The sequence below is a fragment of the Peromyscus eremicus genome, chromosome 6 (assembly GCF_949786415.1).
Source record: "Peromyscus eremicus chromosome 6, PerEre_H2_v1, whole genome shotgun sequence".
Taxonomy (NCBI): domain Eukaryota; kingdom Metazoa; phylum Chordata; class Mammalia; order Rodentia; family Cricetidae; genus Peromyscus; species Peromyscus eremicus.
Genome location: NC_081421.1, coordinates 54,550,207 through 54,570,274, shown reverse-complemented (window position 1 = coordinate 54,570,274; position 20,068 = coordinate 54,550,207).

The following is a 20,068-nucleotide window of genomic DNA, read 5'->3' as shown; positions in this document are numbered from 1 at the left end:
GGCAACTTATAAAAGTGAGCAGTTAATTGGAGGCTTACAGTTTCAGATGGTGAGTCCATGACCATCAGAGTGGGAGAATGGCAGCAGGCAGGTATGGTGCTGGGGCAGTAGCTGAGAACTTACATCCTGATTCACAGGAGAGAGAGAGAGACAGAGAGAGGAGGAGGAGAGAGGGGGGAGGGAGGAGAGAGAGAGAGAGAGAGAGAGAGAGAGAGAGAGAGAGAGAGAGAGAGAGAGAACTGGAAATGGCATGGGCTTTTGAAATCTCAAAGTTCACCCCCAGTGACACACCTCTTCCAACAAGGCCATACCTCCTAATCCTTTCCAGAACACTTTTGAAGTGCATGAGCTGTGCTGTCTAGTTTTATGTCAACGTGACCAAGCTATAGTCATCTGAAAGGAAGGAACTAGAAAACGTCTGTATAAGATTGGGCTGCAGGCAAGGTTGTAGGGCCTTTTTTTAAATTAGTAATTGATGTGGGAGGGCCTAGTACATTGTGGGTGGTGCCATCCCTGGGCTGGTGGTCCTGAATTCTATAAGAAAGCCAGCTATGAAAGCCACAAGGAACAAGCCAGTAAGCAGCATTCCTCCATGGTCTCTGTAGCAGGCCCCGCCTCCAGGTTTCTGTCCTGCTTAAGCTCCTATCCTCGCTGCTGTAATGATGAAGTGTTATACTGAAGCCTGAGTGGAAACAAATCCTTTCCTCCCCAGTTTGCCTTTGGTCGTGGTGTTTCATTGTAGCAGTAGTGACCCTGACTAAGACTGTTGTGTAATATTTTGACTTTATTCTGAAAATAAAGCTTGCTTTGAGTCAGAGGGCAGAGCTAGCCACTTGCTGACCAAAATTAACCATAGAGGTTGGGACGACTGTGGACAGAGAGGAGACAGGAAGTAGTAGGGTGAGGCTGAAAGAGGATCTCAGCCTCTTTTTGGAGGAAGAAAGGGAAGAGGTAAGAGGTGACTGGTGGCTTCTCTGTAGCTTCTCTGATCATTCTGGCTCTCACCCCAACATCTGACTCTGGACTTGTTATTGATAAATAATAATTAGTTAAACATGTCATAGAGAACAGGAGCAGTTCTCATTCAAACCACTTCAGTTGACATCACATTATGGTCACATGTGGGTCCTTCCTCAAATAACCCTTTCTGGAAACACTGCCAGAGGTGTTTCTGCTGAGTAAGTCCAAATCCAGTCAAGTTGACAATGAATATTAGCCAGCATGGTGTTGATGAGGAAAGGGAAGAGCTCCCTACTCCCTCCTGCCCTTCATTCTATGCCAGCTCAGTGCCAAGAACAAAGTGCTCAGAAACACCAAGGATGATGGAGAGGGACTGATGATAGCAGAGGGCATGAGCCCAAGTATGGCCTCTTCCTCAACTTGTAATAGGCAGGAGCTGGTAAACAGGGCAGTTTTAATTATCTTTAACATTTTGTTTATTATTAAGTTTAACATTTTGTTTATTATCCTGAGCATATTAATTGTTCATTGGGGTGTTTTTATTCATGAACATAGCTGGGTAGATGTGGGGAGTTGCCCTAATTTTCATCCAGTGCAAACTAAGATTGGCCCCGATTGAATAAATATAAAGAAGGACAAAATTAAAGTTGCCTACAGTAGCATGTCATGCCACCTTGGTTCAACACAACGGCACATCTTTTTCACCTCTGATGATATTCAGTGTGTTCTTCTCTCTCCTTCGCTACATTTCAAGATTCCTGATGGCAGGAAGTCCTACTCTGAGGCCTATTTCACTGAGAAAGTGGTCAGCAAAGGATTTCCACAAGCTCCATCTAACTCAGCAGGGCTCATGGGACTCTCATTCCCCACTGCGGATTCTCTATCTACTTCCTACCTCATTTTCCCTCATAAAACTCATTCCCATTAGGTTGTTGCATCCCCCACCCCATCACCCTGCACGCTGCCTCAGAGGAAAGACTTTATAAAATAGTGACCTCAGTGCCAGAGCAAGGCCAAGGGTGTGATAAACACCCCAAAACCAACACAATCCCTTTGCCCACTGTCTTCTCACGTATATAGTTACACAACAGCACTTCCTATCAAAGCCTCTCACACTTTCCAGATTCCTTTTCTTTTTTTCCTAGACGGGGTTTCCTAGAAGTCCTGGAACTCGCTTTGTAGATCAGGCTGGCCTCAAACTCTGTCTCTGTCTCCCCAGTGCTGGGATTAAAGGTGCGAGCCACCATGCCTGGCACTTTCCAGATTCTTAATAAGTGAAATTTAACTTCTATGTTTAAAATTATTTCATCTAAAGATTAGATCTACAGCTGAAGATGTAGCTCAGTTATTTAGTAGAGTGTCTGCCTAGCATACATGAAGCCATGAGTTCCATACCCAGCACCACTTAAATGTGGCAGTGTACACCTTTAATCACAGCTCTTGGGAGGTGAAGGCAGAAAATAAAGATCTCTAGGACAGCTGCAGCAAGTTCAATGTCAGCTTGTGCTACTTGAGACTGCCTGCGTATTTCTTTCATGATGTGAGCAGGGTAGTGAGTCAAAGGACTTCAACTTTTATTTCATGGGTTTGTATATCTCAAAAAGTGGTAATATTTGTGAAGGCATTGTATATCTTTTAAAAATAAATTTCATAGTGTGCTGGCTAGTCTTATGCCAACTTGACACACAAGCTACAGTTATCTGAAAGGAAGGAACCTCAACTGAGAAAAAAACCTCCATAAGATCCAGATGTAAGGCATTTTCTTAATTAGTGATTGCTGGGGAAGGGCCTAGCCCACTGTGGATGAGGCCATCCCTGGGTTCTACCAGAAAGTAGACTGAGCAAGCCACAGGAAGCAGACCAGTAAGCAGCATCCCTCCACAGCCTCTGCATCAGATCCTGCCTCCAGGTTCCTACCCTGTTTGGGTTCCTGTTCTGACTTCCTTCAATGATAACAGCAATACACAAAGTGTAAGCCAAATAACACCCCCACTCCTGCTTTTTGGTCCTGGTGTTTCATTACAGCAACAGAAACACTAGCTAAGACACATATCATAACAACAAATTACATGTAATTATGAAGCCTATTCATATCTAATATATTTGGGCAACTTTATTTTCTTGAGTACATCAGGAGATTGGAAATCATCATTGTTTATCACTACAGTGAAAATATAGAAGAACTTCTGCTATAAATGGCTCTGCATCTTGCTGAGGATTTCTGGATAGTGCATTTCAAGGTCCCCACCGACTGCATGGCTCTGTAGCAGCCAACATAGTGAGGATGTGGAGAGAGAGACACACAATTGACCTAACTCTCAAATTAAATTAAAAAAAAATAGTAACTAAAAAAAATCAAGCCATGTGTTCAAAATGCTATTTCTTTTTTTAAGATTTATTATTTTTATTTATGTGATAGCTGTTTTTCCTGCATGCATGTCTGTGCACCACATGCATACCTGGTGCCCACATAGTCCAGAGGAGGCATCAGATCCTCCGGAGTTATAGATGGTTCTCAGCCACCATGTGGATATTAGGAGTAGAACCCAGGTCCTCTGGAAGAGCAGCCACTGCTCTTAATCACTGAACCACCTCCCAAGATTCACGGTGAACTTGTCACTCAGGAGAGCATAGTTCTCTGAACTTTCCTGTCTTTTACAGGACTCAATAGTTCTTCTGTCTGCTAATGTATCATATTATGATTGAACACATGGTTTCTATATGGAAATGAATTCATGAATTAGTAAGAGTCACCTCTCCATGTATCTTTTGTAGATTTTGAAAGATGCTTCCTGATGCAAGCAGGTATTACAAAAGATTGGAAATAAAGTGTGCTTGCACTTATCTATTGGACAGACTATTGGAAATGTGGAAAGCAAGATAATCTTTCAGCTCTCCCTTAACCACCCCCTGACATTCTCATTAATGAGGCAGGGTAGAGTCTTCTGCTTAGCTGCAGGAGAAAAATGACTCTTGTAGCCAAACAGAGGACATTCAGTCATTTGTTTGCTTAAATTGATACTCCAAAGCTCTATGGCTAATGTGCTTTAATGATCACAGAGTGTTTTCATACACGTCTTATTTATTCCTCACCACCACCTAATTTGCATGGGTAGCCACCTTGCATTAGCAAATAAAAAAAAAAAGAGCCATTCCTCAAAAATTCAAGAGACTGTGCAAAATCACACAATAGATAAATTAAACATAAACACTGTACAAAGATACGTATATGTGATATGTGTGTGTGAACATGTGTGAGTGTGTTTATGTGAGAGAGAGGAAGAGAGGGAAAGACAGAGCGAAGAGAAGGGAGAGAGAGGGAGGGAGGAAGAGAGAGGGAGAGAGAAGAAAGATACTACCATTAAAACTTTATTTTTCTCAAGTCATTTCAGCGTAGTATTTCAATATAGGAAATATGGTATCAAAGATGGCTGACCATGGTCCTATATGCCAACAACTCACAGGTATGTGAATTTTTTTAACTCATAAAAATATTGTAATGTTTAAACTAACAGTGGATAGACAGTTTAAAATAAGTCAATAGAAGGTATAAATCTAAGATTTTTAGAAAAAGCATTTAATGGACTGTTATGATGAGGCACATGATCTGTGGTTGGTATGTAAAATGAATAAAATAATAATAAAACAAACAAAAAAGCTTTCTGAAACAACTTAAAATTAACAGCTAGTAGAGTAGCCTTCCTAAGTGTGTAAAATCAGACCTTAGTAATCTTTAAGAGATGAATGAGCTCTTCCTGGAATGAGAGCAGCATTCACACCTTCCATTCAAAAAGCTTTCTCTTTAGAAACTTGGCCATCTGTAAAGTGTTTGATCCATTTACAGTAGTTGTAAAAGCAGGTGTGGTGGAGCATATCTCTAACCTCAGGACTCTAAAGAGAAACAAGGTTCAAGGTCAGCCTATGTTACATAGCAAAATCATACCGAATTAAAAACAAAGAGGTAATAATAAAAACAACAATAGTCCCTTTCTACGGATGGTAGGGCAGCCACGGAGAGCCAGGCATGCAGCCTGGGTTTGTTTGCGTGTTCCTATTTGTGCTGCTGAGGATTAAACCCAGAAGCAGGTGGTAGGCAAATGCTCTACCACCTAGCTGTACCGCCACCCTTCAACATCCCCTTAAACTCACAGATTAATCCTGCTTGAGATAAAGAGATATGAAGAAAATTCCACGAAGCAGCCCCAGTGAGCCCCGTATCAACAAGCTCCATCTTGTGATTACCGCTGCTCCACTTCTTTGACCTTTGGCCTGGTGATCAAAGAATTCCCTGATTCTTCATCCACTGCACACACCTGACACAGAATTGAGGCCCGATCTTACTTTTGTTTCCTGTAAAGGTTGAGGTAAGACTTGCCTACACCAACCTTCTAAAAAACTGAAGTTCACTTTCCAACTCAGGCCAACCACTGGAGTCCCATGCTCAGCCTTGCCTCTTCTTGAAAATGGCTGCACAGACCTTTGTCTTTTCCAAAGGAAAATCTAGAGGAATCTCAGTATAGGGCCTGGGCATAGCAGGAATGTCAATAAATATGCCACGATTATGGCCTTCAGTGAAATTTGGAAACTAGTAGAGAAAGATGAAAATAAAACCCAAGAGTTATAGATATTACAGTGAAAGAAATAAAGCACAAAACTGGCACAAATAATCCCTTATTCAAGTGCATGGCTGCAAAGGAACCTTGTAGTAGCTGGGAAGAATAGGTAATATTAAATGAATGTGAATAATCAGTTATTCTAAGAATGGTGAGAAGATAGACATACATTTTCCATAGACAATAAATTAAGCCATTTGTATGAGGGATGCATTCATTAAAAGCATGATAAGAGATAAGGGTGAAATCTGGGCTGATGGGAAATGGGCTATGAATTTCATGTGGAAATATCTGGAGTTGTTAGCAGGGAAGTGATCTAATTTGAATGATATTCTAGAGTGTCTCTATTTGTGGCAATTAACAGGTCATGTTAGTTAAGTGAATGAACCAGAGAGAAAGAAACTGGTTATTCAGAACTCCATTCAACCATCCCAATATCAAATGTTAAAGTGCGACCCAAGGCTTTAATAGAAACTGTAAAAGAGGGAGAAGAAATTGTTGGTGAATTGTATGGATTAGTGTTTTACTTCTTACAAATCCCACTAAATATCTAACAAATAAACTTTAAAATGCATACAGATATAAAAGAAAAGCTAAATCAATGGATAAAAAACAGAAGCAAAGAAATATTGCAAGATGTACAGTGGAAACTAAAGGTCAAAGGAAGAAAGAAGATGGCATTTGCAAATGCAAGAGCAGATCAGGGAGCTGAGTTATCTCTACAAACTAGAGCAATCAGGTGGCTTGGAAACACAGTGGATAGGGAACACATCCTCCAGCAGACTGAACTTTCCATGAGAAGCATGGTAACCTTTGGTTCCCCGAAAGACCAGACTGGCATTGTCTACACTCAACAAAAGAATGTAGCACACTGTCTTTCAAGTGCTAGAAATCAGACACAGCAAGCAAACCCAGAGTTGGGACCCACACTGAAATCAGAGTAGTTTCATGAAGGCCTACACACAGAGAATAAGGAACCCCGTTCCATACTTTCCCTGTTTTTCCATGTCACTGGCATCCATTTTTTTCCTTAAAAGTGAATGAAGGGGTAATAATATCCTCAGTACAAGAACTGGGTTTCTGTCTGGTTTACTTACAGGAAAGCCCACTCATCATCAAGCTTTGAACTTACACATCATGCTTCTAAACCATATCTTGAGACCTGTTCTTAGATAGTCAATAACAGTCAAGGATGGTGAATACTATGGCACTAGTGAGAGCTGAGAAAACAAACAGGAAGAATAAGCAATATAGAATAGGGGCCATACAAGACAGCAGGGGTAGTGCATTCATACAAGTCCTGTGATCAGAAACCTGCAATAAATGAAAAGTAAGTAGTGCACACATACAATACCAGCACTTGGGAAACTAAGACATGCAGCTCATGAGTTCAAGTCCAGCCAGGGTTACATAGTAAGTTTGAGATTAGCCTGAACTATATAGCAAGACCTGATGATCTCCCAATTCAAAAGGGAGAGAGACAGAGACAAAGAGAATTGATACAATTTTAAAATTAGAAATCAAATATAAGGAATGTCATGTTTAAATAGAGGGGGTTCTAATTGAAAAGCTCTTGGAAATTAAAAGTGTGGGAGAAGAAAAGTAAGTCAATAGGAAAATCAGGGTAGGGGCAAGAGTTGTCTCAAAGGTTAAGAGAGGTTAAGAGTCCGTGTTGCTCTTGCAGAGGACTCCAGTTGGGTTACTGATATCCCCTTCAGATGACTCATGATGTCTTGTGTCTCCAGTCCCAGGTGATCTAAAACACAATTATATATGCACACTTAAAATAAACTTTTATTTCATTTAAGTAAATAAATGAGCAAAATACAAGCAAACAAACAAACAAAAAACCTGAGAGCTTTGGGAGGGAGGGTGGAATGCCGGTGCAAGGCACATGAGTCGTGAAGTGCATATGGAAGCCGTGAAGGGAGATATAAGCTAACTGCTTTTCCAGCTGTAACTGCCATGATGTTTTCATTTCACAAACTGATTATGGAATTATAAAGTCCCAAACGAAGCTCCTTGCTTCAGAATGGCTGTTTTAACTGTAAAGAAGTTCATTGGGGTGCATAGACTTTAAGTCTTAGCAAGGACTGGTTTTATGGCTTTGTTAATCCAGCTGTGTGGTATTTTTGTTAGCAAGTTCTTTACAATGAGGTGTTTAATTTTTTTTCCAAAAAGAGAGAGAGTCGCTCCCAGAAGGTATAGTCAAGAGACAAAATGAACAATAAGCAAGGCAACATGAAAATGCAGAGGTTTGTTACTAGAGTTCAAACAGTCAACTAAGAGAGAACTAGAAGGAGACAGTCAGGAAAATGAAATACCTGAAGAAGGAAACAGGAGCGATCCGGACACAGCGCCAGGACTGACAAGCTGAAAGGGCTGGGAAGTCACCACTGTAACCGAAAAATTCTCAGGGACCTGAGATACAGAGCATAACACAAAACCAGAGTAATATCCGCTACCTTAGCAGCAGTATTACAACCTGACAAAAATGCAACAATGCCTTCAGCGTTCAGCATAGACCTATGCCCGTTTCAGAACTGCAAATGCAGACAAACTGTGGCAGCGAGAAGACACAATCAAGCTTGTCAGTTTCTCCTACAGACAAGTTCCAAAATAAATGGATAGAAGGAAGGGGCAGAAAGAGAGAGAGGGGAAGGAGAAGAGGAGAAAGGAGGGGAGCAGAGGGGAGAGAAGAGTAGAGGGGAGGGGAGGGGTGAGGGAGGAGAGGGAAGGATGGGAGAAGGGAGGAGAGGATGGGAAAAGAGGGGAGGGGAGAGGAAGGGAGAGGAAGAGTGATTACCAATACGTCTCATCTCAAGAAACTACAAGATGAACTTTGTTGAAATTACAGAATAACCAAGAAGAGGAAATGTGGGATTCAGACAGCAGTGCTTAAAGGGAAAAAAGGTCCACTCACAGTGACAACACAGGAAAGCAGCCATGCAATCTCTTCAGAAAGATTTGCCCAGGGCAGAGCTGTGCTGAGAGATGCCAGGAAGAGAGTTTCTGAGACCAACAAGAAATTGGCAAGTCATCCAATACGCTCAATGGTTAGAGGTGTGTTTACTCTGCTCTTCAGGTGTTTGTGAGTGAAGTATGCTAGAAACACAGGGCCTTGATGAAGAAAAATATCAATTTCTGAGAAAACCTAAAGTTGCAAAGGAAAGGATGTGTGAGTCAGCGAATGAGTTATGTAAATACAATCGAATGTTTATTTAATCTAAAAGGGAAATAATGAAGTACTGAGTGCTCTCAACAAAAACTGAAGTCATCACACTAAGGACAGGAAAAGCAAGACAGGAGGAAAAGACTACCACTTTACAGGAAGAAATTCGTAGGGTCCAGGAAGGAAGCAAAGAGCTATTACCTAAAATAGGAAATGACAAAATAAAGTAGATGGTGGTGTTCCAGACACAGGGATGTGAGGTTCAGAAGAAATGTGCATAAAAATCTTTGATTTTTTTTTAAATTTTGTTCTCTTGGAACAGTTCTTAAGAACAGAAAGACGGAAATGTGGGAAAAGTCTGCTATTTTTGCTTATAAATCTTGCAGACATCCTTGACATTTTAAAACACGGTTATAAATAGTCTTGATTAAAACTGTTTTAAAAGAAGGGGAAAGTTCAGAAGTTATTACAAAGCAGAACCTACAGCCAAGAACAAAATGACCATTTTGGTTGGTTTATCTTTGTTTGGTTGGTTGGTTGGTTGATTGGTTGGTTGGTTGATTTGGGGGTTTTGTTTGTTTGTTTGTTTGTTTGTTTGAGATAGGGTCTCACTGTGCAGTCATGGCTTTTCTGAAACTTGGTATGTATACAGACCAGGCTGGTCTCAAACTCACAGACATCTTTCTGTCTCAGCTTCCCAAGTGCTGGGACTAAAGGCATACATATGTCACTACGCCCAGCAAAATAACCACATTTTAAAATGAAATTTTAAACTGACTTCATGATCGAATGCCTTGATGACTGAAGAGAGTTCTGAAAATGATCACGTAGGAGAGCTACCAGAAGTTCACAGTGGCCCTGGAGCTGGTGTCACAGAAAGCCCACTATCCAGGCTGGTGGGCAGAGGGCGTGGTTTCTAATCCTTGTTCCATGATGTGTGACAAGTGAGGTTGGACTGCCTAATCCATAGCTCTACCTTCAGCCTCTCCAGCTTAAAACAGAGGGTGTTGAGTTCTTTGATCTCCCTCAGTAATGAGGACCTTCACAGCCATGTAGATTTTGACAACCGACAGACCAACCAACTGGTGTCACCAGGAAGCCACTGGAAATTCAGACCCAAGGGAAGATGAGAAAGCAAGAAGAGCTAGAGAGAGAGCCTATAAAAGGGGATGCATAGAAAGTCTCTGAAGCAAAGGCAGAAGGGTGGAGAGACAGGACAAAACTCTCAGAAATGCCCATGTTAAGAGGAAAGTCTAACGCTGGAGGCACGTGTTTCTAAAAGGAATGTGTGATGAGTCCGTGAGCTATTCATCCATTGGGTTTGTGTACATGAATTCAGGGATGGCCCGTGCACATAAACCCCCAGGAAACTCTGATAGCAGACACAATGAAATACGAAATTCTGAGGAATTACATATGCATGTCTCCATATTCACTAATGCACCATGGGTACTGTGTCCTAGACCTTCCCATTCAGAACATCCAAAGCAGAATTTTTATTTTTCACCTTTAGGAAAGTGGCAGTGATTGAAATCTTGCCTCGGATCATGAATTTTCATGATAGCTTCAGCCAAGCACTCCGCAGCTATGAGCCCCAGCTGCAATCCAAGGGAGACTAAGTGAAAATCACAGTCTTGTCTCTCCAAGCTCTGTCACAAATGCACACACGGCTTCCTTCCATTTATTTCTCATGTAGTATTATTCATCAGTCAAGTCCAAGCATCAATAACACCCCAAAACAAATTTATTTCATTTACCAGACGTAAGAAACCCTTCTCTGAAGTACGCTGTTCTTCACTTTTGTATGTCCCCCACTGTGGTTCAAGTGGACCACTGTATATTATCCAGGAGTGCTGTGTGTCTACTTTACCATCAAAATTATGTATTTACTGTTTAAAAGGCACTATTAATAAAAAATGAGTAAGAGGGAATATTTACAGAACCTGGAGGACCAATATCGGCATTTTTCTTTTTTCTGTGGGAGCATCAGAGCACATAGTTCTATGCACACACACGAACATACGGAGACCAGCATGTGTGCTGTATGTAGGTATAACCTAAGACACATACACACATTGTAAATCCTAATTTCTTTCTGTCTTTCCTTCCTTCTTTCTTCCTTTCTCTCTCTTTCTTTCTTTTTCTTCTTTCTTTCTTCCTTCCTTCCTTCCTTTCTTTCTCTTTTTTCTCCCTTCCTTTCTTTTTTTTTCTGCAGAACATTTCTTTATTTTTCACTAAGACTTTCCCAGAGGACATAACTAAGCTTGTCACCACCCCCACCCCCAACAAAGGATTACTGTGCTCACTGCCATAAAGCAGATAGGAACAGTTGCAAGGACTAGAACCAACCTTAAATGGCAAAGAACATGTTCTCTCTGAATTATCATGAACATGTTTAAGTAAAGAAAGAAAGAAAAGGAGCAAAGAAGTAACAGTGGTTTCCAAATTAAAAGATCATTCACGTTTCGTGTCACATGTTCAATCTTGGTTCTCCTGTACCAAAATTCCTGCTGTTGTTTATTTTGAAGTTTTTAACAACTTTATAAGAATCATCACAATTGTTTTAGTTTGTTTTTAACCATCTTCTTGAGTAATAATTTGACTCAGTGTGATATAACTGAGCTTAAAGATCTAAAAAGATTGTGACTTCATGAAATGTCATGCCATAACCCTGAAATACTATGCCAGGCCACACCTTCACAATTCTTTTGATAACTTGAAACCGTGTTTCTCTTCTCAACTGTCTCATTGTTTATGGTAAATAATACCGGAATTCACACTTGGAGACAGTGGGATTACCCTGTGGAAAAGCCAGTGTTTTACATCTATGTTGCAAGTCTGCAAATATTAGCCCTCTGTTATTATTTAATTTGGATAATAATTAAATTAATTATGTATTACATAGACTTGAACTAGAGAAGCCAGTCACTAGAGGGCAGCAAACCTCAGACAAAAGACATGAATTCAAATGCTGATTCTTAATCCAAGGTAATAAAAAATACTGAATGTCCTAGAAACTGCAAAGAATTGGTGCTTTCTGAAGCATCTCTGTGATTCTTCAAGTCTTGGCTCTTGCACAGACTTGAAGACTTGGCTCTTGAAGTAGAAAGTTGCATCGTCTTTGGAAAACTGTCACTACAATTTAGTGATCAATGAACAATGAGCATTTTAAGTTATTCTTTCAAATAAAATCTGCATAACAATTATGCTAGTTCAGCATGTTTAAGAGATGGTTATGAAATAGGTCAACTGAGATTTTGTGGGATTTCTGCCTCTTCAGAGGGAGCAGATGTTTCCTTATTATTTCATCCAGAGAGTCATAAAAAATGAAACTGATTTTTATCTCTAAAAACTTGAAGTTATTTTCTGAGTCTATAAAAAAACATGCAAAATTTGTGAAGGCAAAAATATTCTGTAGTCTATAATGTTAGGGTCTGTCCCTACTAATAGAAATTATCTTCAAGTTTGTTTATTGTTTCTAAGTTACATTACAAGAGAATTTAGCCATAGCTCCCCATTTCCCTTTTGAACTCCCAAGGAGTGGTGTTTGCTCAATGACTAACTTATTGTAATGAGCATATATCCTTTTAACATAATTAGAGTAATGTGAAGCTATACAGAATTTGTTTATGAGAAATAGCCCCTTCTTTTCCTCTGCAATTAAGAAATCCTGGTTAAAATGTGTTGGAAGTCTCATTGGCATTTTTGTGTGTGTGCTGCGGTGTTTCAAGACCCATGAAAACATGAATTTTTAAGAGTTTATCTGAAAATAAAATCTACAAATAAACAGTGTTACTGTCTTCAATTAAACGAAATACAGTGCTTTTCCAGAGCTTCTTTCTAATCCTGATGTTGGTGGTGTGACTTTGACTTAGCTTATGCCTACTAAGTAGACACAAAGTTCACTTCCTTAGAATGTCAAAAACAAAGGAAAAACAAAGGAGTCTTACCAAACAAGTACATGACTATGAACTTCAGAAATATCTGGATCATTGGGAAATTGAGAAAAATATGAGACTTTTAGAATCAAGATTTTTCTTTTTGTTCTTGTTTTTAATTTCTTTTTATTTATTCTTTGTGTGTTTCACATCATGCATCTTGATCCCACTCATTTCCTATCCCTTCCTATCTACCCTCCATTCCTACAAACTGCCCACCCAAATAAAATAAAATAAAATTTAAGAGAAAGAAAAAAAAAAAGGAAAAGGGGGGAAAAAGGAAAATCTTCTCATGGGAGCTGTACTGTGTTCCGGTGAGTCACGCAGTAAACCTTTTTATCCTTTATCTTTATGCACAAGTGTTCATCGCAAAGAGTCGTTAGTCTGGTTTGAGGCCTCTAGTCTCTGCCAAACCATTGATGCTGGACCCTCACTGGGGCTCCTCTTGGACATCCTGTCATTGCCCTGTGTCATGGAGATTCTGCAGCTTTGGGTCTGTAGGACTGGCCCCTTCATGTGCTCCAGCAGATCACAGATGGGGTGGATGTTGGGGTAAGCCACTCATAACCCTGGTCCTGGGCCTTGGTAGTTGCTGGGTTTGTCAGCCCTCCGGCTCTTCCCTGTCTTCACCACCAGGATGAGTTCTCCAGCATTGCCCTGGCTAGTAGACTCCTTGAAGTGATGAGCAAGGGGCGGGACCAATTCCTTCTTTGTCCCCAGCCTGCCCCTTCACATCCTCAGGGTCAGCTCACCCACTCTCCGACATTACAACATCTACATCTTCAGGGCCAGCTCTAATGTGTTGCCCAGGCCAGGTGTAGGGGCCACTCTCCCAACTGCTGCCCCTGATGAGGGGCGTGGACAGTTCTCTTGCTAAGATCTCAGAACCAGCTCTCCCACCTGCCACAGGCCATGAGGGGCAGGGATGGGGGTGGGAGTGGGGAAGAGTCTCTCCCCTGCCCACACCACCACCTGGTAGATGAGGGACGAGGCCAGATCTCCCATGCTCCCATTCTCCTGGCAGTTCACCTGCACCCCAGTCAATAGGATCAGCTCTACCGTGCTGCCCAGGTGAGGTGCAGCTGGTAAGGGGGAAGGTCAGCTCCCTCACCCACCACAGGTAGCAGGGGAATGGAAGAGGGTATGCCCTCACCACCACATGGCAGATGAGGGGGGTGTGGCCAGCTATCCCATTCTCACACCCTCAGGGACAGCTCACCCATGCCTCTGTCAGCAAGGTCAACTGAGGAGCAGGGCCCACTTTCCTGAGTGCGGCAGCTGGTAAGCGGGAGGGTCAGCTCCCTCTTCTGTCCTTCTGTCATAGGTGGTGGTGGTGGTGAGGGAATAGGGTAAGGGAGGCATCTCTCCCCCACCCACATCCGCCACATGACAGACAGTAGTGGGGACAACTAGCTCTCCCATACTCACAGCTTTGGGGATGGCTCACCCAGATCTCCACCAACAGGATTGACTCTATTGTACTGCAGGGCCTTCTCTTCAAGGTACTCATTCATGTGCACGAGGGGGAAAAAAATGTCTATGTATTTAAGAGTCTTCTTACCTACAACATAAATGCTAATAACTCCAAAATTTATTTTCCAGTCCATACCCCAGCTCCCTCCATAACCAAATAGTTAACATTTCTACCAAGGCCCAGATTCATGGAAGTATTTAAGGTCAAAATATTCCAAGCTGACCACATCGCTTTCTCACCTAAACCCACTCTCCCTCTTGTTTTCTCTACTCTGAGTTTTTCATCCTTCCCTTTCAACCAAGGTAAAGGACCACAACCATCCTTGCTACTTTGTTCTTCAATCCACCAAACCAAGCGACCACCAACCCTTGTTACTTTTAAATGTAAATGGTTTTAACCCTTTCTCTGATTTCTGGTCACATTACCTATAGCAACTTCTTTACTGACCACGAGCCCTATCTTCCCAAAAACGTTGTCTATATTTTGAGACCGTTAGTACTGGTGCTGGACTCTCAGGCCAGAGCTTCCTACGCACAGTGAGCATCCACTCACCTGCAGAAGTTCAGCTGTCCACACAGCATGCACTTCATTTTTAAAAATGTCCTTGATAAATATTCGTTCAGCCGAAAAGAATCTGATCATTCAGCATTCCTGTGGTTAGACTGGGTGTGAAAACAAGACTCTGTGTTGTGCTGTATCAAAGAAAGCACATAAACTAAAACAAAATTATCTACAGACATTTGTCAGTTTAATATATCTTTTCGTTTTGGAGGGAAATTGAGAAAAAGAAGGCACAGTAAACAGAGTCCCGGACACAAACCGATGAGACAAGCACGGTTCAAATTTTTGCCAGAAGCAACACAGAAAGAGTGGCACCTTACCGAAGATGTGGAGCTTACACCCAGCAGCAAGGCCCAAAGACACTGCTTCTGTGGCTTTGATCCAGGCCTTTTCTTCTCACACTTTCCTTGCAAACAACAGTCAGCTTGGGGAAGAAAAAGCAAAACCTAAATCCTTGAAACTTTATAAACAGTGAGCAGTCCCGGCTGGCCGGGCATCTCTTCTGAAGATGACAAAAGAAGAAAGGTAAACGAAGGTGCTTTCATCTTCTGTTTGTGCTGGGCAAACCATCAGGATTCGGAAAGGTCTTTCATTTGTTCATACATCCCTTTCGTGTGCCCGAATGCCTGTAGAAAGCATTTGCACAGCTAAAACACTCACTAGGCAAAGGTAAAAAGGAAGCATTGGCAACTGGTGTTGACAAGCAGCGTGAGCACGGAAGAAGAGGCCTGCCAATCAGGAGAACAGAGGCTGAATATGCGACCAGAGCACTAAGCCCTATGCTAGGTAAGGGAAAACCAAGAGCCACTTGCCTGCAGGAGCATCCTGGATTTTCAGGGGTTTGTTTGTATGGTTGGTTTTGTTTTTATTGTTGTTGTTTTGGTTTGGGTTGGGTTTTTTTCTAGATTGATCCATTTCCATTGGTATCAAAGCATATTCATAATATTAGACTGGGTTTCAGTTGGTCTATCTACAAAGAACTTTCTTTTGTTTTACACATTTCAAATATTTCCTGAGCAATCTTACCTTTCCCTTTTAGTTTGATCTCCTGATGCCTTCTGTGTCTGTTTGCTCTAAGATACATCCCCAAAATTACTGTTTGGGCTGAAAATGGCATAGTTCTGAAGTTAATCAATATAACAACCCCTATACTAGATGTAAAACAGGATAAATATGTATAATAAAGTACTGGACTTTCATCCATATTAGATGAATATATGCAGTTAGTTGGTTAGTTAAAGAAATCAGCACAAGCAGAAGGAAGCAACACTATGTAACACTAGTGTAAGCTATCATAAGCAGCAGTGATCAAGCTGTTCATATTGAAAGTCACTCCGAAACTCTGTAGGTCATTCCTATGCCATGCACCACTTTCTCCTACATTTAGATTACTCCGTCAACACAATGGCAAATGGGCTAGGTGTTTGATGACTGTCATTTCCTTTTCAAATGAAATTGCCCTTTCTTCTATTGAAAATGATAACAGTTTTCACTTTTCTTACTCAACTAGTACCTATATAAAGAGTTTTAAATTCATTGAGATTCCATATTTTATTGATTTTTAGAGTCTTTTGCCATAAAACTCACTATTAAAGACCTGAGTGTGCTGGCTGATTTTTTTTTTTTTTTTTTTTTTTTTTTGGTTTTTCGAGACAGGGTTTCTCTGTGTAGCTTTGTGCCTGTCCTGGAACTCACTTGGTAGCCCAGGCTGGCCTCAAACTCACAGAGATCCGCCTGGCTCTGCCTCCCGAGTGCTGGGATTAAAGGCGTGCGCCACCACCGCCCGGCTGCTGGCTGATTTTGTGTCAACTTGGCACAGCCTAGTCCTGGAGAGGAGGAAGCCTCAATTGAGAAAATGCCTCCATAGGACTGGGCTGTAGGGAGGCCTCTAGAGCCTTTTTCTTAATTAGTGATTGATGTGGGAGGGCCCAGTTCATTGTGGGTAATGACATTCCTGGACTAGTGGTCCTAGGTTCTATAGGAAAGCAAGCTTAGCAAGCCAGTAAGCAGCACCCCTCCATGGCCTCTGCTTCACCTCCTGCTTCCAAGTTTCTGCCCTTCTTGAGTTCCTGCCCTGACATCCTTCAATGATGAACAGTGTAAACCAAATAAACCTTTTCCTCTTCAAGTTGTTCTGGTCCTGGTATTTCATCACAGCAATAGTAACCCTAACTAAGACATTGAGGTTCATGTTAGGCAATTCTGGGGGAAACTCCAGGAAACAGGGTATTTATTAGTCTGTGTCATGAGCTGTCAGGAGGCAGGGGTGACCCTCTGCTCATCTTGATGAAAGCCTGCAGGAAGGAGGGCCACAGGCACATCTGTTCCCCAGGAGAGGAGAATATTTCACAACTTGGTTCTTATTTATATTTTGTCCGTACTCAAACATGACTGCAAGTGGGCTACTTTTGGCTTGATTTCTTTCTCGTGTTGATATTCTGTGAAGTCATTTCTAATTGAAAGAAAAACACAAGATGTAACAACACGTGATAGGTCAGCTCATGTTAGCATCTAGCTGAGGGGACCGGCCAGGCCACCGTCATTTGCCATTTGGTCATTTGCCCTTTGCATTAGGTCAAAATGTAAATACGGTGAGCTAAGGGACATCATTGCATGATGCTTGTGCTGTCACTGTCTCTGAGAGCTTGCTGGTCAGGGGAAAGCATAATCTGCAGTCAGCCTGGGACTGGTCACCTGCTCTGTTTGTGCAGAATGATAGCTCAGTGAATAGTTGGAACACTGCCATTCAGGACAGAGCACATCACCAACTTCAACACGGGCAGTGATCCAACAGTCCTTGACATTTGTCAAGGTTCCAGATAATAAAATCCAGGCAAGACCTCCCCCTGTGTTTGTTTTGTGAAGGAAAGCTACTGAAAGGAAGCTGCACCTTACATGGAAGCTTCTAGAAGGCTGATTAACTGACTAGAACTTCAATGGCTGTGGAAAGATTAGATTGTCGCAGGTCAAAGGCCTGCATTTTATCCTGGACCATCTTTAGCCCCAGCGATACCTATTCCTTGTCTACTTCTGTGTCTGACTTTACATCCTTGTGACTATCAGATGAAACCTTCTACAATGTATTAACTTAGCAAACCCTAATCTTCCACCAATCCAAAAGCTAAGAATGTCATCAGATAGCATCTGAGGCCTGAGCTGAGACTTTCTCAGTTTGTAATACTTTCCAACTACTTGATGTATTGAACAATGTATTTAAAAAGCATCTTGACTTATGACTTTATTATGTTATACAAATATCATGAAACTGCTGCCACATTGGAACCTGTAATCTGCAAGTAATCTAAATCTGTGTTCCAAGGCCACGGTCACTCATACTTGGTGCCAGCATGAAGAATCTCTTACTCCATTTGAGAAAAAAGCTGTGTTTCCTGAGCCAGCAGTTTATAAAGTCAGATGACAATTTTTCCTACACTTCATCATTGGGTTGTGAATTTCTCTTGCAATATGTGGAGTAATAAATAGTATTTGCTACAAGTTGGATCTTCCTGAGGTTAAGAGCAAAGACTGCAGATGTACGGTGTCTTTGACCTTGGCTTTGAATTCTGGCTCGTTTTCTGATTACTCACGTGCTAGAAATGGTATCGTTTCTGGTTTTCACTAGAATTAGTGCTGTAGTTCACTAGAATCGATGCTTCACCATTTTTTTTCCAGTGTGAAAAACAGTAGTCCATATAATATGTATGAAGGAGTCAAAGATTCCTGAGAGATTCCTGAAAAATCGTGCTTCCCTTTGAAGGTTATAACAACTTTTTGTAGCTAAGAGAATGTGGCTGTGAGAAGAGGGGATGACTCAAGGTCAGTGGCCGTGAAGATCAGAGGGGGAAGGGAGATAGGGAGGTTAATCAGTGCTGAGTGAGCTACAGTTAGATAGTAGCATGCCCCAGGATGTGACTCGGTGGCAAATAAGATGCTGAGCATGTGAGCACACGTGCAGTGTGCATTTGATCCTCGATGAGCAGCTCCCCTCCCTCAGGGGGGAAAAAAAGAGCAAAAAGTTCTAATGTGGCATGAGTCTACGCATAACAGTAATGTGCTGTTGACTTTTTCAAGCTGGAAAATGGGAATTTGGAATGTTTTCATCATAATGATACAATAAATGTTTGGGAAGATTTGTGTAACCTGATGTAAGCACGCAATGTATGCTTTTGTTGAAACATCAGAGGGTACTCCAGTAATACATATAATTTCTATCCTTTTAGGTATTAATGAAAAATGAATTTTATTTTTTAAAAAGAGTAGGATAATAAGGAAAGGACATAAAAGTGGGTTTAAAAAGTCCCTCTTGAGTTGTGGAAAAAAGCAATCAGGAGGCTGTGATACACAAGAAACCACAAGAAGGAAGCTTCCTCAGGAGGACAGAACAGAACAACAATGCTGCTGAGATTTAATGGCATTTAATCTGCATACAATTGCTCCGGAATTTTTCATGGAATTTACAAATTGGCTCTTAAGTCTGTACAGAAATAACAAAATGTTTCAGCAATAGCTAGAAAAATCTGAAGTACAAAAATACATAGTATTAGAATAAACCATGAGAAAGAAAACATAAAAGCCACAGGAAATATTAGCAATGCTTTAAGTATTTGCTCTAACTGAGAAGCAAACACAGTCTTCAGCACACAGGGTTGCAGCTTCTGATGACGTTGGCGTTCTGAACCATTATCAGGGTGGCAAGGTTGGTGCTAACTGAATGATGCTGGGAGAATCTGACAGCATGTGATAGCATAGAAACTTGACCCACATTTGCCTCCAGATTCCTCTAGTAGTCAATGCTGAGTTGATGCCAGTATCACACTGTATTGGGAAGCTGTTCTTACCATGCCCTGAAGTACTGCCCCTAATGAGGTAGCAGGTAACTGTTACACCTGTCTATGACCTTGAAGTACTAGGCATGGCCACTCGGGACCCTTAAGACGGGGATGCATGTGCACAGCTCTCTCTTCACTACTTCATGGTTTTGGATGCTGAAACAGACCAGGGCAGATCTCACCAGAGAACAGCTTTACACCATGCCTCACCCTTCTAGGATCCTGCGACAAATTCCTCTATTTTGTCCTGTGAGTTTTTGGTTTTTTTTTTCACAAATAAATTCCTTTGCCCATTAAGCAGACTCCGTGGATTGCTAGCGATATAATCCCATTATCACACCCTTGAATATCCTGAAGTGTAACATTCTTAAATAGAATTTCCAAGCCTCAGATGTTTAATCACAGTAATACATACATACAGAGAGAGATGGGGGGGTGGTATAGAGAGTAAAAAAGGAGAAGAATCTGTTTGCAATAGTAATTACAGTTTGTCTTGGAATCTGATTGGGGTGAAAGCCAAA